The 23,403-nt window shown below is 46.9% G+C and overlaps 1 pseudogene across 1 annotated transcript in view; it reads right to left on the reverse strand.

Annotated features, from left to right (window-relative positions):
• The window catches only part of LOC149328743 (uncharacterized), a 46,839-nt pseudogene extending 24,179 nt beyond the window's left edge, over positions 1-22,660 (reverse strand). The window contains exons 1-6 of the transcript XR_016285412.1: positions 22,591-22,660; positions 20,914-21,042; positions 13,183-13,239; positions 5,929-6,312; positions 2,391-2,747; positions 1,386-1,471 (exon numbers count right to left, since the gene is read on the reverse strand). The product of XR_016285412.1 is annotated as an uncharacterized LOC149328743 (transcript). The remainder of the gene's footprint in view (positions 1-1,385; positions 1,472-2,390; positions 2,748-5,928; positions 6,313-13,182; positions 13,240-20,913; positions 21,043-22,590) is intronic.
• Between the last annotated feature and the right edge of the window lie 743 nt (positions 22,661-23,403).

Genomic DNA, 23,403 nt, shown 5'->3' on the forward strand with positions numbered 1-23,403 from the left:
GCTCTCCAAAAAGAGACCGCGCCACTGGAGCAGTCATTTTTCTAGGAACTAGCTTCAGATATTTCTTTCTTCCGTTATTAAACATTTCAGTGTGATGCTTATTTTGTTACAAACCTTAAGCAATGACGGGAAAACGTTTTCGTTGTTTATTTTCGCTTTGACTTTTTGTGAAGTTCGGGCTGCATGAAACACCTTTCTAGATTAGAAGCAGTGTTAAAGCTTCTATTTTCTTTTTTCCTCCTCTTTTTTCTTTAAAAAAGAATCGCAATAAATATTTCGGCATGAATTGAGCTGTGATTTCCAAACAAAACAAAACAGATGCCACATGTTAGGAAAGAGCAAAAGTGTCACTTCTTTACTTTAGCGTATATATGGGGCTATTAAACGTCATTTGACTGATACAACACTGCAGTAAACACGGTTCGGCTGCTGAAACGGTGCAAGCATTGGTATCCGAGATCCCTTGGGTCATAAAAAGAACGCGAACAGAATTCAAGGCTGATGTAATGACCTTTGTAAAAACTATTAATGCTATTTTTCAATACCAGTGTACCACAGGCACTTCTGCTGGATCTTCATCAATCTTTTCCGGGTCAATTTTTTCATCCGGAATAAAAATGGCAGCTTATATCTCTGGTTGTGCTCGGTCCGGATGACGACCATACGACAGCATACGATTGTGACTAATATGCGGGATCGCAATGCGCGAATTGCAGTCGATTGGGCCAGATCGAGTAAAACTGAAATCGAAATTTTCATGTAATCGGAAAACGAGCCCTGATCGAACTCAACTGTTCGTTCAAAATGACTTATTGCGACCAACGTGTCAAGCTTCGTAGCTTATACGAAGTTCGCTAGCTGGGTCTCTTGCTGGGTACTGGGGATTGAACTTTGTGTTTTGTGTTTCACTCCCTGGGGAGTTGAACACAATAAACAAATTATCAAAAATTAGCAGACTGGACCTGTAGTACGTGAAAAACGCTTTGTCAGGCTTGTGCTATTGCGTGTATTTCAGTCGAGGATTCTCTACGAACAGTGCTAGGCCCGCAAGTTTTCCACCTGTCAATGAAGGTTTAGGCAAACGTGTTGTCAAAGCAAGGAGAAACACAGGCTTCGCAGCGAGAGTGCTTGTATTGTAGTTGCCTGCCCCATTAGCCGGAACTAATCCTCGAACGCGGAGCGGTGGCACCTTCGGCAGCGTCACCTCATGGTGACTGCGGCCAGGCATCACTACAGTGACTACGCGAGCGCGCACCCTCGGCAAACTAGCCAGTATACTATATTGCCCTTTTCGTAATACTCTAATGCCACTATAATGCCCTTGTCACAAAATAATCATTCGCTCGCAAAAACACCCTCAGAAGACTCACATTACTTTCACTTACAGCAAATTTTTTCGTAGGACTTTCAACACGCTAGGAAAGAATAAGCTTGGTAGGATCAATTACTTTGGCTACCAAGTCGACGGGAACTGCAAAAAAAAAGGTGTGACGGCGCGTTTTAAGTTAAGTTATGAAAATATATAACGCAACATGTTTGAATAACCTAACAAAGATCTTCACGGTTCGCGCTTTTCAACAGAAGGTGTGGTTCCATAAGATAGCAAGCTTCCATAAAAATACTAAAATGTAGTCGGATCTTGAGATTGCTCGCTTTATTAACTTCTGTTTACCTACCAACTCTAGAAGAGCAGAAATCAATATAACAGTAATTTTTAAGAAACCAAAACAGTCGACAGGGTGCTAGAGCGTAATTATCACGAAGCATTTCTTTGAATTTAGGTGTTTAAATTAATGGCACTAAGATGGGAAACAGCCGATACATTTGGACAGCATATAAGAAATGCGTTTTCTATGTCTAGCATCCAACATAAAAATCCGCACTACTAAGCAGTACATGTTTTTTTGTGGTCTAGATTTAAACTATTGCTAACGACGAGTAACTGGAGCATATATCAAAAAGTGAGTTCCATAAGAGGCTAACATAAGAGGCTAACAGCAAGCATAAAATTATCAGGCTGTTAACGGGAACACCACCTGTGAAACAAATTATTCCTTGAACCCTTTAATTTATCCGCTGTATGATTAAACAGTGCTTTACTGCGCTGGCGCCACGCACCCAAAGAGAAGGTTTACTTCGCATTTCTTGTCACTAAATAAAGTTCTTTCAGGCTACTGGTCTGTCTTCCTCAAGTTTATTTCCTCCTCGCCCCATGCCTAAGTTTAACACAACACCGTCCTTAAAAAACTTGATGTTTAGCGCTCGTCCTGTCTCCTTCTCTGTCTTTGTCCTAGTTTTTTGCGCTAGTCTTTTAATTAACTATGTCAAACCAACTAGCCCAGCTTTCCGCCTTGATTAAAAAACTTGTTGCTGCTATGCATCTTCCTTACCTAGAGGAGGAATCTCCACCAGCGCCGAAGTTTCGGGTCCCACAAAGATTTCACCTCTCCCTACCAGGCCTCGCGCACTCGCGTACACTATGTACTGACGTCCCGGCTTCAGCGACAAGGTGGCTTTCAAGTCGATCAATTGCGTGCTTCTTCTGTACCCATCATAGGCGAGCCGAGGAAGCTCAAGATCTTTCTCAGCCGTCTCTTCAGCTCCAACTTGTTTCCAGCGCAGGTGGATGCCGGCGGGTTGAGAGTTCCACTCCTCCGGGCCTCGGATGTGGACAACGAGGTTCCCTGCCAATTGACCCTCGCCGTGCTCGGTGAGCAGTGGAAGGATTTCGTCCACCGCATTCGGTGCTGAAAGAAATTGCACTCGGCATTCTTGGATGAAATCAAACCAGCAATACTCTTTAGCTGTATATGGTTACCTATAATCACATTGATTCTTTGCGCTCCTAAAAGCTTTCTTTTCTCTCCCTGTTATGTGTTGTTGTGCTGTTTGGGGCAACCATGACAGGTGCCAAATTAGTCAAAGCACTGCTCGCAATGAATGCGCCGCCCCCCGACCGGGCTTGGACGCATGACCAAATGGGTGTTCTTAAGAGCGCCTGTATTTCTTTCTTTATATACGTATGCTATTGAAATATCTATCACATATCAATGCAATTCACATTTTCCTATCTATCGCATAGCACACAACACATATCCCATATCAGTATCATACATTCTCGCATGGTCCGCATCGATAGAGATGTACAACTGAGGATAACCTAAGTATATTGGCTTAACTATTTAGCAGCGCGGAATAACGCGGCAGTGAATTTAACAGTTATTTTTTATAGCTTGCCAACATTGCAGCATTAATTAAAGTAACATTACTGAGGACTTTTTATATTTACTTCTATGTATCCTATGTATTATTCAAGCAAAAAGTGAGAAAGGATGCTTTCAATTTAATAAAAATGTGGCGCGGGAAGAAAGGCTCAAAAAAAGAAAGCCATTGTGCTACATTCTGGGGCTCTACTCCACCTTCGTTATCATGAGCCTCTTAACACCGCTGTCCTCCCCAGCTCAGATATGCTCTAGGGATCATTCCACCTCACAAAATCTTTTGTCTTTGGTATGAATTTTGGAAAGCCTTCTCTTTCTACACTGCAGTTTATAAATAGTTCATTCTACTAAGGAACCGTGTTCTTTTTTGCGGGAGTATTTTTCATCTTAATGATAGCGGAGAAACATTACTCACATAATCTATTATTCCCAGTTATTTTAATACAGTCTAGCCCGGTTATAACGAAGTCGGCGGGAATCGGAAATCACTTCGCTATATCCGCTATTTCGTTATATGTGGACTACGAAAAAAAAATGCAAACTTCGGCATACCGATTTATTGCCGCTGAAATAAGTCGTCCAGCGTCCCCTGAACACGTTTCGCAAGTGCGGACTTCAGGATTGCGGCTTCCATACCATCCAACTGGGAACCAAAGATCTGGTCGAACTCCGCGATAACGATAAAAATGAGCCACGCTTCCAACATGCACAATGCTGCCGCGCTTTCTCTCTGCCTTGCGCACCGCGGCACCGACATAAAACAAAGCGCGCGCTTTTTTACACTTTTCCCCTGCGCGGCGTGCTCTACCGCTCTACGCCGTGACGCCGTTCAAGGACGGCGCAACACGAGACCGGCGTGCCATGCGATGCAGTGAAGCAACCTTTCGCTCCGCAGGAGAGCAGACGATGCCACGAAAGGACGCCGTCAGCCGAATTTCGCTCTTATTTTCGCGGAAAAAATCGCCTCAAGGACGCAAAAATGTGTTGATTGGCAGATTATTTTTCGGTTGGTATTAAATCTCTTCGTTATATCCGCTGACGCGCTCTTATTTACTTCGTTAAAACCGGACCCAAAATGTATTGAAAATGCAAAAATGAGAATGGGAAATTGAAATCCCTTCGTTATAACCGCTATTTCGCTATAAGTGGCTTCGTTATAAACGGGCTAGACTGTATGCCATTTACCAATATCGCAGATCTCAAATGCAACCCTTTGGAAGCCCTTAACTGCAATACACAGATTATATTTGCAGTAATCATACAGCCACTTAAAACGTGATAACACCGTGAAATCTGTGAGCAAGAGAGGAACAAAATATTTTGTAATGCGTATCAAGCTGCTGCCCCTTGGCAGGAAAAATCTGCCCTAAGATTTATAGGGGGGTGGGGGGGGGGGGGAGGCGTTTAATGAACTAGGGGGCGGTTTAAAGAAGTGAAGAAGTGCTAGGGGGCGGTTTAAAGAAGTACTGAAAAAGCAAATAAGCTCTATACGCTATAATATTGCGACAAGAACAAATTATTTTCGAAATATACAAAGAAGTCGTTAAGAAAGATATGAAAATCAAAAAGAAAATGAATATAATTAATATTTTTTGTAACTCCTACCTTTTAGTAGAAAAAGCTTTTGCCTAAAAGTTCAAGCTAGTTGTGTGGAAAGGAATATTTGTGTGCTTGAAAGCGAGCTGAGAAATGTAACCCTAGAAGAAAAGCCACAATTTAGCAATTTTTTCGGTCGTTTCTAAAAATGAACATGCGGAGCAACTGAAAACTGCGGCATATTGGCGGGCTAAAGCAAGAAACATTGAAACAAAAGAGCTACTACTGGGGCTAGTTGGAAATACATACTTGAAGGAATTGGTGAGCGCTATAAAAAAACGGAAAAGGGGACGAACACACAGGATGAAGCGCTTGTTGTTAGAAAGCGCTTTGTCCTGTGTGTTCGTCCCCTTTTCCGTGTTTTTATAGCGCTCACCAATTCCTTCAAGTAAACATTGAAACGACCCAAGCGACATACCTGCCCATAATAAAGGTCGCGCATTGGCTGTCTCGATCGCAGATTCCGTCTGTAGATGACGTCGCAACGCAGTTTTCTATTGCTCCGGCTCTCGCCATGTGGAGTATACCAATTTTGTCCGCGATAGCACTTCTCCTACAGTGCTGTGTGTCGTTCTCGTACAAAGTCTCTATTTATTCCAATAAAGCAATGTTCCCCGCCTTGAACCAAAAGGCTGCAGTTTGATTCCGCATGGCCAGCATTTTATTTTGAGCTAAGCTGAATTTCCACATCAGTAGCCTCTCTAACACCGGGTTTCAAGCCGAACGGGACATGTAAGGCTATCGCGTTGATATTGGAGTTGCATTAAAGCGGAAATCGACGTATTGGAGGTGTCCGGTTAATGCGAAGGTTCAATAGTTCGCAGCAGCATATGCTGGCATCACATACTCATCTCCGCACGTGAATGGTTACTATGACTGCCACCAATACACACAAAAAGCGGGAAAGGAGGAGGAGCGCGCGTTCCACCTAATAAAAGGTTCTGAAAAAAGCTCTTCATTACTCCAAAGCGGGCACCACCGACTGTGATCAGCCGTAGAATGCGCTAAACATCTCCTACAATGCAAATAGAGCTTACACGCAGTCTTCACGACAATAAACACTATCAATTTCTTGGTAAACGCTCGAGGTATCTCTCTTGAATGTACTCACCCGAAGCCGGCGTTCGAACTTTAAACACAGTAGCCTTCCCTACTTTCCCCAGCTGAACCAGCGACAAGTACCGCGGGTCGTCAAAGCCAGACATGTGTCGTCGTAGCTCATCACTGCTGAGATCTCCAGGTTGCCGTTTGTAAAAGGGCCACAGCGAGATCTCGTACTCTGTGTGCACAAGCATGCAGTCCGGCGTGTACGAAGTCTGGGCTGGGGAAAGAGTGACTTCGAAGTTGTGGTGCGCAGAGCGTCCAATCATGTAGTAGCCAGCCAGGTAGTAGATACTCGGCGAGTCGCCGTAGCGCCAAGTCCACGATAGCGTGAGTGACCCGTTGGGATTTTTCTCACTGCTGAGGTCCAGTGTCTTCCTCAAAAAAATTCTTGCTGTTCGGAAAAAATGAAAGAAATTTTGTTGGCTCCCATAAACTACGAAACGAGTTATACAAGCGTATTACAGAGTACGACAGATCTTGCCTAACAAAGTACTTACCCTGTTGAACACCTCACCAACATGGCGCAAACGCCAGTATGCAGTAAAAATGTATATTCGGAGAAGAAGTCCTCTGGACAGCGTCATTTGTAACAGAAGTCGATAGCTGTATTATTAGGCACCGGCTCGAGACTAAGCTTGTGGACGTGAAAGCAGAAATTTTGTTATTCCACCCCAACCAATATGGTCTACAGCCGACGGCTAATAACAGAGGTATTGGCTTCCCTCTCGGAGCAGGCGGCCCAGAGAGTTTTTTTCCCCGACTGTACATGTATTTTAATTAGACGTTGAAATATTAACTTTTTCCTACCACCATTAGCAGAACGCTCCGTGTGCTCATTACGCTACAAGCAGTGAGACTTTACCTTCCCTCACGCCCGACTATGCTCCCCATCCCCCACCTATCCTACATCACTGCCTCCTTCTCCACAGGAACTTGCTGCCTGCAGCAAAAGACCTATTTAAGCCCCGTGAATGATAAACGCTTTGCTAAGACAGAGGCAAGTCCTCCAGTCGAAATTGTGGCTAAGCGCCTTGATGCTCCCGCCGTCCTTGCTGTATTTGTGTTCATATCTCTTACGGAGTTGCGTGTTTTTATCTACGATAGAGTCATGCAAACTAAACATGCAAAACTGATCTTCTATTATGAATGTAAAAGTTAAAGGTTCTGGCTGTGTATTAAAGCTTTGCTTTTTGTGGCCGACGATCACCATATCTTCGTGTTTTTATTAGAGTGCTTTCATCTTTCGCCCTGCAAAGCGAAGGCTTTGGATATAGCATCGTCTAAGTGTTCTGCGTACAATTTCGGAAATTATGAACATACCTTGTCTTTTTTGTCAGGACACGAAGCGTGCTTCTTAGACTTCTTGAAGCACTCTCAATTTTCTTTTGCTACGACCATACAATAGGAGAATTTCATTTCAGGAAATCAATTTGCGTCTGCTAATTTGTCTCGCACTAATCTGGCGGTTTCATGCTTTTTTGATGCCTCGGCTATAAATAACGCTTGCTGATCATTCTTTGGCCATTTCTAAGAATACAATGGACAAAAGTTTAGAGTTAGGCATTAGACAGCTCGCCATATTAGAATAGCATACATATTCGCAAAGTTTTGAATTTGAGCGCTGTCTACAACAGACCATATCACAGAAATTTCTGAGCGCTGAAGAAGTTTTTCGTTGAAAACAAGCTCGTGCGTGCTGTATATTGCCACCGTCCGACCAATCAGTGGCGCCGTACCGCGGCCGAACTGTTTAAGCAGGGACTTGCCAAGCCTTGGGCATTCGAGGTGATCGAAGATCGTCGTCTTCCTCGCTCGAGCTGCCTGCTGGCTGGCACGCCCACCTCGTCTAATTAGAACCTGGGCTATTTCTTCACCCGTTTGTCGGTGACATATTTGGTGGAGGTGCGGGGTAACGTCCCATGTACTCGGATTGCGAGGACACTCTCGACACCTGTTCTCCACGCGTGGACACAACACCCGTCCACAAAGCGAGCCGCCGTCTGCGAGGCCTACAACCGGAGTTCAGCCAACTGACCGCGCCGGTAAGGGCGGTAAGAGCAATGACCTCAACCGTGGCTAGCCAGACGACTCAGCATTCCGGGAATGCCCCGCCATTCGTCCTTCACGCACCTCGGACGCCGCCGCCGTTCCACGGGGACAGGTTCGAGGACGTAGAAGACTGGTTGGCCAGCTTTGACCGAGTGGCGGGCTTCAACGAATGGGACGGCGAGCGCAAATTGCGCAATGTCTACTTTGCGCTGCAGGACTCAGCCAAAACATGGTATGAAAATCACGAAGCCTCCTTTACCACCTGGGAAGTGTTTCGTCGAGAACTCCTAGCGACGTTTACCACCAGCGAACGAAAAGAAAAGGCTGAACGCGCTCTGCACTCGAGGTCCCAGCAGTCCAACGAGAGCGTCGCGATGTTCGTCGAGGACATGACGCGTCTATTCAATCGGGCCGACCCTGCTATGCCAGAGGCGAAGAAGGTGCGCCACTTAATGCGCGGCGTAAAAGAACAGCTATTTGCCGGACTTGTCCGTGACCCGCCAAGAACAGTGGCCGACTTCACAAGGGAGGCAACGAGTATTGAGCGCTCTCTGCAGGAACGGGGCGCGCACTACGGACGTGAGGCTACTGTAGCAGCCGCTTCCCAGTGCACGCCTACGTCGCTGCCCGCCGAGGAGCTTCGGGAGCTTGTAAGAAGCGTTGTGCGCGAGGAATTGGCGAAACTTCGCTTGGAAGCTCCACAGGCCAGTGTCGCTGCCGTAACGGACGTAGTCCGAGACGAAATCCGACGAGCTGTGCAGCCGCCCCCAGCTCCACACCCGGCGCCCTCTGTTATGACGTACAGCGAGGCACTACGAAGTCCTGGGCCAGCGATGCAAGCCTTTTCCCCCGTCGTTCCCATGTCAATGCCATCACTGCAGTACCCGAGCGCAGCAGTACCATCTGTGCCGCAGGAGTACAGGCCCCGCATGAGCAAAGCGCACGTGTGGCGTACGCCAAACAATCGGCCGCTCTGTTACCACTGCGGGGAGCCCGGCCACATCCTCCGCCACTGCCCCTACCGCAGAATGGGTTTAAGAGGGTTTTCACCAGACGCACCTCGACCGCGCTACGGTGAAAGGCCACGCGATATCGAGCTGTACCTGGCTGATAACGTGCAGTCCTCGACCCCGCAGTGGCGCCAGTCCAGATCGCCATCCCCAAGGCGGTTCTCTTCGCCCGGCCGCCCATCGACCTCTGGCCAGTTCAGAGGTGCGTCCCCTCGTCGGGAAAACTGAAGACGGCGTCCTCCGGGGGTAGGGCCGCCGCTACTGGACCATGTCAAGAGCCTCCATTCGAAGATTCGCCGCGACGCTCCGACCGACGACGACCTGACCCGACGACCTCAACGACGCGCTGCGACCGACTGGTTTCTGCCGAAATTCCGGTATCCGCTGACAACCACGACGTTACTGCACTGGTGGATACCGGCGCCGATTTTTCTGTAATGAGCAGTCGGTTAGCCGCGGCCCTGAGGAAGGTCGCGGGACAGCACGCGTTGTCAGAAATCCCGGCATCAGTGGAGGCACCGACCACTCCCATAAAGACCGACGTCAACCCGAACCTCCCGTCTCATCAGAAACGCTGCCTGGAGAGCATTATCGACTCTTTCCGCGACTGTTTTGCCTCGACCTCTAAAGTTAGGCAGACTCCGCTCACAAAGCATCGCATTATTGTTGACGCAAACCAGCGACCGTTATACCAGCCGCCTTATCGGGTCTCTTCGAAGGAACGTGACGCTATTCGCCGACAAGTTTAAGAAATGCTCCAGGACGACGTGATACAGCCGTCGACGAGCCCGTGGGCATCGCCTGTTGTTCTTGTGGCGAAAAAGGATGGCACCCTACGGTTCTGCGTTGATTACAGGCGTCTCAACAAAGTCACCAAAAAGGACGTTTATCCTCTGCCGCGGATTGATGACTCCCTGGACAGGTTACGCCACGCCACGTATTTCTCGTCACTAGATTTACGTAGTGGCTATTGGCAGATCGAGGTGGACGAGCGCGACCGGGAAAAGACCGCCTTTATTACACCAGATGGTCTGTACGAATTCCGGGTGCTCCCTTTCGGACTGTGCTCGGCTCCTGCCACCTTCCAGAGAATGATGGACACCGTGCTTGCCGACCTAAAATGGCAGTCCTGCCTCGTCTACCTGGATGACGTTGTCATCTTCTCCGCTACGTTCGAAGAGCACCTGAGGCGCCTGCGCACCGTGTTCGCCGCCATTCGTTCAGCCGGTCTTTCCCTCAAGCCCGAAAACTGCACACAGACGCCAGCAACATCGGCCTCGGTGCGGTCCTTGTGCAGTGGCAGGATGGTCTCGAACGCGTAATCGCATACGCAAGCCGCACCTTGTCACGCTCGGAGGCGAACTATTCCACTACTGAAAAAGAATGCCTGGCAATTGTGTGGGCAGTGACCAAATTTCGTCCGTATTTATACGGCCGCCCGTTTCGAGTTGTCAGTGATCACCATTCGCTGTGTTGGCTAGCGAACCTGAAAGATCCCTCGGGGCGGCTTGCACGCTGGAGCCTTCGTCTTCAAGAGTTCGATGTCACCATCGTTTATAAGTCCGGTAGGAAGCACAGTGATGCCGACTGTCTGTCTCGTGCCCCTGTCGAGGACAACCGAGCTGATCCCGACGACGATTCTGTGTTTCTCGGCGCCATCTCCACGTCCGACCTCACTCAACACCAAAGAGACGACAGTGAACTCCGGCCTCTCATTGAGTATCTTGAAGGAAGCGCAGAGTCGCCCCCGCGACTCTTCTCACGTGGTCTGTCGTCATTCTGTTTGCGCGATGGCGTTCTGTATAAGAAAAACTACCGCCCGACGGAAGCTGTCTATCTGCTCGTCGTACCTGCGGCTTTGCGCGAAGAAGTCCTGCAGGCGTGCCATGATGACCCATCTTCTGGTCACCTCGGTTTTTCTCGCACTTTGGCGCGGATACGCCAAAAGTACTACTGGCCCAGGGTTGCGGCAGTTGTACAGCGTTACGTTCGAACTTGCCGCGAGTGCCAACGTCGCAAGACGCCACCGACTAAGCCTGCCGGACTACTACAGCCCATTGATCCGCCACAAGTCCCCTTCCACCAAGTCGGCATGGACTTACTCGGCCCCTTACCGCAGTCCTCGCTGGGTAACCGGTACATTGTGGTGGCCACCGACTACCTCAGCCGGTACTGTGAAACTAAAGCTCTTCCCCGTGGTACCGCTGACGAAATTGCGAACTTTTTCGTTCAAAACATTGTGCTTCGTCATGGTGCCCCCCTCGTCGTTATAACTGACAGGGGAACGGCGTTCACCTCGGCCCTCACACAGGAGGTTATGCGCCTTAGCGGCACGAGTCACCGAAAAACAACCGCTTACCACCCTCAAACGAACGGACTCACCGAACGGCTCAACAAGACGATCGCCGACATGATCTCCATGTATGTTGACGCAGACCACCGGAACTGGGATGCCATACTCCCTTACGTCACTTTCGCCTATAACACTGCACTACAGGAAACGACGCGTTTCACTCCGTTTCGTTTAGTGCATGGTCGCGAAGCCACCACCATGCTGGATGCAATGTTGCTTCCAACTAGTACTACCTCAACTGTTGTGGGTGCTGACCACTTCGTTCGTCACGCCGAGGCCGCCCGCCAACTCGCTCGACAGCGCATCCGGCACCAGCAAGCCCACGACGCTCGCCGCTATAACCTCCGCCACAGAGCTGCTAGTTACCAGCCCGGCGAACAAGTCTGGGTTTGGAGCCCAATCCGCATGCGTGGACGCTCCGAAAAGCTTCTGCGCCGATATTTCGGCCCCTACGAAGTACTCCGCCAAGTAAGTGAGGTGAACTATGAGGTCCTTCCCCAAGGAACAGTTCGCTCCTCCAGACGGCCGACCTCCGAAGTTGTCCATGTCGCACGGATGAAGCCCTACCACGCCCGCTAGCGCTACAGGCATGTCTACACCTGCCGCCGGACACATGCAGCGTCCCTTCTCTTCGCGCTGCCCATTGCTGCGGCACCGAGTCGGTGCCCTTCAGAGAGGGGGAGCAATGCCACCGTCCGACCAATCAGTGGCGCCGTACCGCGGCCGAACTGTTTAAGCAGGGACTTGCCAAGCCTTGGGCATTCGAGGTGATCGAAGATCGTCGTCTTCCTCGCTCGAGCTGCCTGCTGGCTGGCACGCCCACCTCGTCTAATTAGAACCTGGGCTATTTCTTCACCCGTTTGTCGGTGACAATATTAATTTTGTTTAATTTGCTGAGTGGCAACACTGAAATTAGGGTTGAAATATTGGCCCAACGCCTAGTACTGTAACGTATAAAGATAATATAACCGATGCTTGAAAATCAATGGCTCCGGTTCAAAACCGGCTCAGATACCTCTACATGCCAGTTTTACACGGGGCTATTCTACCCCATCGCTCGCCCTTAGAAAGGCCTTGATTATGTCTGTAGATTTTCTCAACTGTAGGAATTTATTTCTTGCTAACTTCCTCAAGAAACAGCTCATGTTGTGTTCAACGAAAATTAATTTGTCCAATGGCCAGCGCTGCTGTAGGGCCTTTTTCCTGCTGCGTTTATTTACGTCGGTGAGACCGGAGGGTAGGTTTTGCACAATATATCCCTACAAATGTTTAATATACTTCCTTAACTGAATCCTCAAAGCCTGTCATATATGAGAATTGCAATAGCATGGTCTAATAACACAGATATTCTTAAGATTCACGTCCACTTTTGCGACTGAACGATTGTGGCTCGGTTACGCTTACCAATGAAATCATTTCCATTTAATTAGCTGCACGAGAAATAATTCGGGCGGACAACACTAGGCAGCACTTGCCGTGAATAGCTGTCCTGAAATGCGCTTTGGCGGTCGCGTAGAAACCAATAAATATTAGCTCTCATTCCAAAATGAACGCGGCATTGTTGAAGCTGATTAGGTGCTCTGATAATTTCGCTTTGAATATAGGGTTCTCGAAAAACGGCATTCTGTCGCTAAACGAGTGCAGATACATATGCAAACTCCATATGAATGTGAAACCATGCTTGTACACCTTTTCTTTTGGTGTTTGCTGTCCGGACTGCCGGTGAAAAGCATTATAAGTCGAAAAATGAATTTCACAGGTGCTGGAGTTATTCATGTGCTTTCGGTATAATCGAGAAAGGAGTGATATAGAAGGCGCGCATGTGACTTTGCGGGGAAGTTCGACTTACCACATATGTTGGGATCCTCGTCCTGCGCTGTCCTGCTCCACGAGTAGCGGTCATAATCTGAAACCGGAAAGTAGCAGTGCACATATTCTTAGGATCGTTTAAATGTTGCTATCATTTTAGGGTGGGTAAAAAACTTGGCGACTCATTTTATTTCACTGCCACAACAGCCTGACAAGACACAGCTCCACAACGCGCTGCTACAGTGATGTTCGATTTGAAAGATGCTTTCCTATCCTAATGGTCTCCGTATGCAGAACCCTGTACCACGTTACACCTCTTTTTTATGTGCACGGGCGAAGAGATTTGACCACACTTCCTGAACTCCGTCGGCAATGTTCGCCAGGGGCAGGAGCAGCAGCAGGTGTAATGACGGGGAAAGCAAAGAAAATAAGCCAGCGAATAAAAATTGCAAAAAACATTTACGCTCCGCTTAAGGGTATGACGCGGCATCGGCCATATATTCAGGTCATTCTTCGCTTTACATTAATAGATCCCTGGGAGTCCTCATACCCCTCCTGGCGCAGTGGTGCAGTGGTCAAGTGATGTGCTACTGCCATTCGATCGCAGGTGCTCTGAGCGGTAGGCCTTGTGCGAGCGATGTTGCTCTTTCCGAGTGGCCAATCAATATTGCGACTGGCACCTGTCACGACGAGCAGTTTTCTCGCTATCTGATGGGCAGGTTGCGATAACGCCGCAAGGTCGCGTGACCTAAGTGGCCTACCTGCTTCCCTAGGTTTCCGTCAGGGGCCGACCTGTTAGAGCCATCCCCGTGATTTTTCTTTCAGAACGCCGACATCGCTGACACCAGATTTCCCGAACAACGGACCTTTAATGATACTGCGTTAATGCTTTGTCCAGCTGTGAGAAGAAGCACTAATGGCAAACCATGTGAATTTAGCGACGTGCAAACTTAAAGCGTTGTCATAATTTCGGCATCTGTGTACAATTCCGAGCGTCCATCATGGCTGTCGCAGAAATCATCCAAAAGAACTGGACGCAGTATCACCCATAAGAACTGGAAGGTCTATCACGCGGATTCTTGAAAACTTGTTTTTTGAATGGGATGTCTTTAGCGCGGATGCAATTCAGAGCGAATTGTTGTGTTTACAACAGTGATGGATATTAACACAGCTGCGCTGATCTATATCTGGTTTCTCCTTTCATGTTCTCGGTTGACCATTGATATTGTGTTGGACTTTATGGCGCATATGACTGGCAGCTTGCCTTTAAGCCCTGAAATATCTAGCGATGCCGTAGGCACTAGGAATGAAGGGAGATCTACAAGAATATGGAGTCAGTGCGTTGAGTCCTCGCCCGAAGGTGGAATGCGCAAACAACCTGTGCAGTGAGAGGAGGGTTTCTTTCAATAGAAAAGAGCTAGATGAAGATTCGTAGCCCGACGACGCAGTTTCCAAATACCTCACCAGAGTAGCACAAGAACTAGCAACTGTGTGAATGATAGGAGTATTAGGTTCGAGGGGCAGATAAGTTAAAACAAGGCAACACACATTAGAAAAAGGAGATAGATAGAAGAGCGTTACGGTAGTTTTTTCTGTTTTTGCCCTTTATAAAAAGATGAAGTATGGGAAAGTATTCAATCAGGTGATAGCATTTGAAAAGACAGCCCCATGTCGTTGAGATGCTTAGAAGAAACGACTTCCACATGTCGTATGCTGCGTTGTAGGTGAGACAGAAAGCGTTTGCCAGCGAGACACCTTACCAAAGCTGTTTGGCTTCTAAGGTAGTGCACCGCAGAAACTATCACAAGAATAGTTTCTGAATGTGGAGAGGAGCAATAAGTGAGAAGTGTGTACTACCTTTAAGGACCAATATGCCAAGTCTTTGCTATTTTCTATCCTTTACCGAGACATTAATTGAAAGTTGGTCAGCCATTTAGCGTATATTTTCCAAAACAAGCAAACCATCTTTTTAGCAAGGAAAGGACAGAAGTATATTTTATGGTTTTAATAGAATATGGAGTAAAAGATTATGTTTCAATATGGCAGTGTCTGCGTTCATTTCAAGAACAGATTTATATATCACTAACGTAGGCACTGAACGAGACGAAAGAACCATTCAACTAACGATTGGAGTGAAAGGCACTTTTCTTCACCAATGAGCTCGAGTTAGAGCCCTAATGGTTCTTTTGTCGAAATGTTGGCTAGCGGACTGCGGCTCCCTGACAGTCGTTTGAAAGCATAGACTCTCAAAAATTTAGTCTAGGCTGCCTTGTATCCGCATACATAACTGTTTGATCCACAAAAAGGAAAATTGTGGGGCCACGACGCAACAATGAGGAAGAAAGAAAGAAAATGACCTCCTCGCACCGTGGGCATACTGTACCGTGAATTGATGCCGCTTTGTTCCGAACAACACGGGACTGAAATCATTAATGTCTGTTTCCAGGAATTAAAGGCAATGTTTTGAAGCCTTGAAGGCCGTGAAAGCAGATATTTTTGTCTCTCTAAATTAAAAAAAAAAAGTTAATGCCAATTTATGCTTTGAATATATTACTTCACATGCAATTTTTCTCGCCACATTGCCTCTGTTGTGGGACGCAGCTAAGAAGAAATGACTTTAAGAACCCGAGAACCAATGACCTTCAACGCCGAACTGTCTTGTTCTTAAAATAAACGACATTTTTGGGAATCTGACTATTTAGCAAGCACTGCTTTCCATTCGTAAGTTCAAAGTTTTGGGTGCAAAAAATAGTGCGCCTGCCTTTTTTAAGTGGAAAGCCTTTAATGCCTCATTGTTGTCGACAGAAGGTTGGCAGCAGAAAGTTGTTAAGCAGAGGTCACATCAGTCAGACCAGAAAAAAATATTGTTACGAAGAAGACGAAGAAGCGGGCTGTGGCATGGGCAGTGTCCAAAGGGGCAACTTGGCAGGAGTCAATAGGTGAGAACGTTGCCACGCATATGCCAGGTGGAAGCACTTGGGATGAATAGCTTGAATTGATGAAGGGTAGCGACACACTGTTTCCCCTGATTGTAGCGACGGTATGGGGCAGTGCAACGTTGCGGCGCAGCAAGAGATCTGAAATGGGTGCAACTAAGTACTCACCATCGGCGACTGATGAGGTAGGACGTAAGGTAACGAATGAGGCGGCTAGCGAGAGCAGAGAATCTTGCTCGGGCGAATACAGTCGGGGAGAATGCAAGGGTTCAAGATCGATGGTTGGGAGGTCGAGGTGCAGGACGCCTTGCGAGCAGTCTATCAGCGCGGAGTGTTCTGATAGGAAGTCGAGGCCGAGGATGAGGTCATGAGCACAAGGGTTCAAAACATTGAACTGCACCGGAAGGTCATGGCCAGCAAAACTAACGCGTGCAGTGGAGAGTCCGTCAACACTAACTGTTCCGCCGTCCGCGACACGCACCCGAGACGGAGCAGGCGTGAGAACTTTACTTAAACGACGACGAAGGTTTGCACTCAACACAGAGATATGCGCTGCAGTATCGACAAGCGCACGCACGGGAACACCATCAACACAAACGTCTAGTTGGTTCAATTGGGAGGTATGTAAAGGATTTGCGGGCCTGGTCGTGGATGCAGCGTCACCTCCGGGAGCTGCATCAGCTAGTTTTCCATGTCAGAGCGGTCGTATGAGGCTGCAGCCGAGGATCGAGGGGCTGCGGGGATAGGAAACGACGGCCTCGTGGAGATGGAGAGCGGGAAGAACGACGTGGTCGGTAGCTGGCGAGATTGTTGGCCGAATCTGACTGGTTAGCAGGTAGTCGGGGCGGAAAACGGCGGGGCATGCCTGAACGGTTGTCATAGGAAAGCTCGGTGCGAGGAGTCCGAAACCGTAGCAATATCTTTTAGCACTATCTTCGTGCACGATGGGATTCGAACTACCATCCTTCTGTTCCGCAGCCCAGAGTGCTAATGGCGGCGCTACTTCCTGCCAACGAATATGTAGTTCTCCTTGTCTAGGACGCTGGAGAGTGTTTGCTGGAAGGCATCGAATCAGACAGATGCCTCCCAAACGCACCCCACTGTCTCCAGCCTTTAAGATTCACAAACAATTGCGTACTTAATTAACATCTTAACCACACATCAGTGACACAAGACTCACCACCTCGCTAAAGGCTTTCGCCTCACCGCACTTTTGGTCAACAATGTGCCCCCCTGAAGTTTTCATTACTCAGCTTGAAGCTAATCATAAAAAAAGGATGCATTTCGGAGGTTCTATCGGCGGAGTGCTTGCGACATAGGCCTGGCACAAGGAGGGGGCGCACCCAATCGTTTTTTTTGTGTGTGTGTATCAGTAGAATGAACCACTTACTTTCGCACACCAGGTTGCTTGGGAAGGAGCAAATTCCTCATCCTCATGCTCTCCTGAGACGCGCCACGCCACATTGTTCTATGTAACCGATGCCTTCGACCAACTCCCGGCGCCTACTTCGCACCCACTCTGATAGGTGAAAAAAATGGAGCCGCGCCTGGTCTTTTTTACAAGTAGTTACAAATAAAATGGCGTTACGTTGATCAGTAGTCAGCTGTGAAGATTAGGCAAGCGCTTATGTCCTAGCACGCATGTGGGGTTTTTCTGCACAACAATATATACCTTGAAGAATTAGCAAGGGCACACGTGAAATTCGGTTTCGAAAACAGCGCATGTGCCGTTAAATAAACTCCTCATAATAATGCGGCTCTCTTCTCGTTTACAATTGTTAGTTTTTTTTGTTACAAAACACAAAGCGGTTGTTGGCACAACGTAGCTTCCGCAACTGCCTTTGCCCGCGGCAAAACACAAATGGCACAGTAAGTAAATGTGATGTGCACAAAGGAAATACAACATAATAAATTTATAATTGATATAGACATATAGAAGCTGTATAAAATTAGTCAAAAGCGTTCATGGGCTGAGGCAAGGATGAATTCGTGGAAATCTAAAGAAATGATTTAAGAAAACAGCATATCAGCATCTATAAGATATTTTAATTATAGACAGAAAAATGTCCGATACAAGCCAAGTTACTTCAGGATTACTTCAGGAAGCTGCTGCTTTGCATCGATTGGTCTGGCCAGCCACGTGACGCTCAGCGCGTCTTTTGTGTGGCTGCTCGTCGGCCCTGTTTATCAGTCAGTGTGCTGCAGCGGAATGCATGCACGCATTTTCCGACTTCTCGGCATTTCTGAAGTGTGTAGCTGCTACTCCGCGAGATCGCATTTTTTCGTTGCGTGAGCCTGTGTGCGCCAGCGGTGGATCCTCGCACGTTTCGGACGAAACCTGACTGTGGAAAGCGGAAGCGTATTCCTGTCGCACAGAATGCAAATTACGGTCAGTGAATTGGCCGAAGCGCGCACCGGCACGCCATCAACGACGAAAAGGGTCAGCGCGGTGCATGATCCGTTAGAAAGAAAAAGAAAACAGCGCGGCAGTGAAATCAACGAGTATCCCGCACGTTATTTCGGTGCTGCAAAACGGCTGCAGCACACGGCAGTTTCCACTGACAAGTGAGGCCGATCACACAATCGTGCAGCGGCAAGGGCATGTAGGTTCACCCAGTGACCATCATGCCAATTTGCCGTCAGTGGCCGACGTAGGTCAAAGTGTCGACACCCTATAGCAAATGCGAAGACCTTGAAGGCAAGTAAACAACTCCCCAAGGCGCCGCGACGCAGTTCCGACGCGAATAAAGTTTCGATTTCGAGGCAGCACGGGATGGGCAAGTAAACAAGTCGCGAAAGGTCCGAGACGCAGCTCCGACGCGAGTAAAGTTTCGTTTTCTCGACAGCACGGGATGTGCCGCCGGGTTATCACGATTATTACGGACAGCCGGCGGAACGAAGCGTTCAGCGTCCGCGGCTCACTCCGCGCGATACCGGCGATACAGCTCGAGTTCGCACTCTCTCTCTGCTGTAAGGGACCGGCAGGAAAAAAAAAAAACTAAACAATAAGGCATCCAGGGCAAAATAAAAGAACGACGGAGATAGAGGGAGCCTTCCACTGCAGAAACGCTAAACATTACAGTGCTGTCGCATTTTGGCGGACACAGGCTGCTTTTTTCCACTTTTCTGAAGTGTTTCTAGACCTGACTGCCCGGCTTGCATAGAGCACAGCTGAGCGGTGGCTTCACAGATTTTCATTTCAAATTTCATAGGTCATTACGTCATTTATGTTCAAGTTACTCGCTCATTTTTCACTTATTCGTACACAAATTTAGCATGATGATAGCAAGTGAAGTGTGCAAGCATGGATGCAACACTTTTTGTAGAGATAAATGACCCTGATAAAAATATTTGGAGGATGGTGATGCATCCAACGTTCTTTTTGGTAAACTTAAACGCGTCTTAAAGCTACAGCTATGTTCTGCTCTCACTAATGGCTTTCTTAAGGTTAGGAGCAGAAATGAAACAGCTAAAATTTTCTAATGTAAAAACTGCTTATGGTGCTTAAGCAAAAGCTTGCATTCAAGCGTTCAGCCAATTTTACAATATACACGCAAATTTTTTGCCCAACACACAAACAAAAAAACTTTAGCCTCCCACCCAGGTAATGATAAGCGTACTAACTTTGATGAAACACGCAGCAATTTACACGTGTAAAAACATAGAAACAAGACCACTGAAAATATGATGATTAGTGTGACCGCCTCATCGCAATATGCGAATAAGAGCGAAAGAGAAAGCTTTGATGATAGGATTGAAGAAATTGAGAAAAAAAAGTATGAACAAATTCCGTAAGCGAATAGATCGCTAACTGTTATGAGATACCGGAAACGAAGCGAAAAGAGAGCCACAGGCATTTAAATAAACAGAATAAACAACATTTCAAGCGAAAATATACTGAGTCTAAATAAACTTAAGGCGCATTCGAATCGGCGATCCGGAGCAACTTTCTTGCTCCTCATAACCGAAGACCTCGTTTTAATGGACGATTTGAATTGAGGTGCTTATTTCTGATTCGACCGCGGCAAGTATTAAGCTGGTTATTATATTCAGGCAGCCGCTCTGAATAGCTTGTTGCAGTATTGCTCTAGTGTTTATTAATATTACAATTCGTCTCGAAATGTGAAAATACAACTGCTGTTTTGAACTTTCATGCGCTTCGCTGAAATTTTAACATCCTCGGCCTATAAGCATTTATCGTTCCCAGAAGGCAAATTAAAATCAATATATGTTTGTTAAATCTTTTATGGTTACCTCTTTCATCGCCACGAAATCGAAAACTTCTAGGCCGCCGCGGTGGCTCAGTGGTTATGGTGCTGGGCTGCTGACCCGAAAGACCCGGGTTCGATCGCGGCCGCGGCGGTTGAATTTTTTGGAGGAGAAATTCTAGAGGCCCGTGTACTGTGCTATGTAAGTGCACGTTAAAGAAACCCAGGTGGTCGAAATTTCCGGAGCCCTCCACTACGGCGTCTCTCATAGGCTTAGTCGCTTTGGGACGTTAAACCCCATAAACCAAACCGAACCAAATCGAAAACTTCTAGTTGTAGAGCTGGTTCGAATGAGATGTTCTAAAAAAAAACATATTGCTTTTGAATGTCTTTTAGACCTTCCCTTTCTTTACTACATTACTTAACGCTGACAAAAGACAACGTCATTTTGCACTCCATGTGGTTTCGTGTGGCGATGCACATAGCTCAACTTATTCATTGCGAAGAAGAAGTGTTGAAGAGCCAGAGATGCGCGCTTAAGAAGTGCGCCATTGGTGGTCACAACTTTTGGTCGTGCAGAAAACACTCCGAATATATATCAGAAGCGAACAAGAAGTTCCTTCTTACTCCTACTGGGGCTGCAGTCTTCGTCTCCATCACAAACCTTGGAAACCGGGATGTACTTGCGGTCGTCTTGGCACCGAAATTCTTTTGGTATTACGGCACCAGAATAAGAGCAGCTATTTGATACGAGGGCTGAAAAGAGGCAAAAAGTTTTCTCTGTATTAGTTTTACACTTCTTCACAAACTATTCAGTTTTCAGCAGAAGTTTACCCTGCCACCAGGCAACGCATGCGTTCTGCACTACACCAACACCTTCAATCAGAACAGAAAGCTGTCGACCGGCGCAGTAATCCTTCCGAGATATAAGTGTACATCATCCCGGTGCGACTTGCGCAGCACACCTGATTTCAGAGCTGGTCAGGAGGCCAGTTCAGCAGCCCATGAATGCTCAACCATGGTGCAACTCGTACATATATGTTGTTGTCTAGGTTAAGCGGGCTATACACTCTGACATTCATTCATACAGCTGCTTTATTGCCCTAGCCATTGCTGCACCAAGTGAAACAGTCGTCTTTTCCCATCATAGGATCGAAAGCAATACCTACAGAACATTTTTAACAAAGCAGTCGTAAAGCAGTTCTTAAAGGTGCGAAAACACGAAAAAAAAAATTAGCGCAGTTGAAGCCGTATCGCTTATTAGTGCACAATTTTTTGTGCATTGCTGCATACTACATATAATAAAGTGCTATTCCAAAGGGAAGTTTCCCGCAAAGTCTGTTTTCTGGCGACGAGAACTTAGGAACTTCAAGAAATGTTTGGATAATTCAATGATTTCGTATTTTTAATGCTAATGAATATTGAATGTTATCAAATAACCGCAAAATCCACAATTTCCCTCTCGCTGCTTGCTGCATCGCACAGCGCAATTTTTATAGCGCAACAAAATTTCCATCCTCGACGTTCTTGCAGGACACTGCATGGAATCGAAATGTTGAAGAAAGCCTTCGCCAGTTGTCAAACTAGAACCTAAAATTTTAAACAAGGTGTTTCTATGGTATTTCTTGTTCCGTAAAGAGCTAGATACTGACTACTTTGAAACGTTTTAGTTCTTCTAAGTAAAGCAATGCTGCTAATAATCAGATGAAGTTAGCGCTCTTAATTTAGATAAATTGCAAAGTGTGCCGAAAGTGCTGGGGTAATTGCGTGTGGGAATGTTTCTAACACTCCTGTACCATGGATTCTAATGCAGATTAACTGTATGCATGAAGATTATAATCAGTTCACAGAAAATTACTCTTTTCGAAAACCATGTCCAGCATCCTTGGACAACAATTTAAATATATTATTATTTGAAGATACTGTTACGTATACATTGAAGTTACGGATTCATACTTCCTATGCGTAGCCAAATCTATCTATTATAGTTTTCAATCGTTCGCATGGGGCAGTTAAGATGGCCCTAGCAATCCAATGGTGAACGATTTTGATGATCGTAAAAACGCTAATAGCAAAAAGATATGAGCGTGCCGACGGGATATATTAATTGTTAAAGTGCAATCTTACAAGATGTGAAAAATATTTGCGTTCTTAAACTCTTTCCCGTTTAAGAATGCTTTTCTCCACAATTCCTGGGTATGTTTCAAACACGTTCGTTCTTCGGCTCCTCTATATGAAACCTTTTTTCAGTAGCACTGTATAAGCCTAAAAGAAACAACACGCGGTAATATACAAAGACCTCACCTATAGCTGCATCCAGGAACGCGATAATGAGAATACATTTCATGTTTCTCAGCGGTCCACGGTTGCCTCTTCCTTCAGCGCTCCTCCGGGTGTGCTGAGCTTAGTTTCGGGGTTGAGGACTGTCCGACAGACACGGGAGCGGCGGAAAATATATGGTGCCGACGGCCGACGCTCCCCACGTCTATCTGATAAGGTCTCGTGGTTTCGAGTTCCCGGAGTGTATGCGGAGACGCCAACTCGATTTTTGCGGCGGGGTTCTCTGAATAAAGAGGTTTCGGCCGTTTTGGCCATGACGACAAGGCGTGAAGCAAGCATTTCCGACGGCTAACATTGCTATAACGAGTAGGAGTAGTTATGGCTTACTGCCGCGTCAGTTTTCATTTCTTTCAAGCGAACTATCCTAACTTTATTCCTGTGCAAGAATTTTACTTATAGTTTGAAAATTAACATCTTATATCTTTTATAACGTGGCTGTATCTCATAATATTATGCATTTTAGAGCGGAATCTCTAGTTCACGACTAGCGCCGCAAAAAGCCATTAATAAAACAGTTATCTTGACTTTGATTATACGAATAAATAAAATGCACGCTTCCGCGACTGGGATTTGAATCCGTGGCGGTGCGAAGAGAGCAGCTACGCTGATCATTGCGTGAAGACACTATGGTATCGTCGCAGCCGATCACGCCGTGCGTTAATCTGCAACACAGCCGTTGTTGTTGCTGTTGTTGTTGTCAGTGGGATAGCAGGAGGTAAGGATTAGTTAACAACACGTCTGTTGAAAGACGAAGAGGAAATTGTGGTAGAAAAACTA

This window comes from Amblyomma mixtum, chromosome 9 (genome assembly GCF_055824585.1).
Source record: "Amblyomma mixtum isolate Tamu chromosome 9, ASM5582458v1, whole genome shotgun sequence".
NCBI lineage: Eukaryota > Metazoa > Arthropoda > Arachnida > Ixodida > Ixodidae > Amblyomma > Amblyomma mixtum.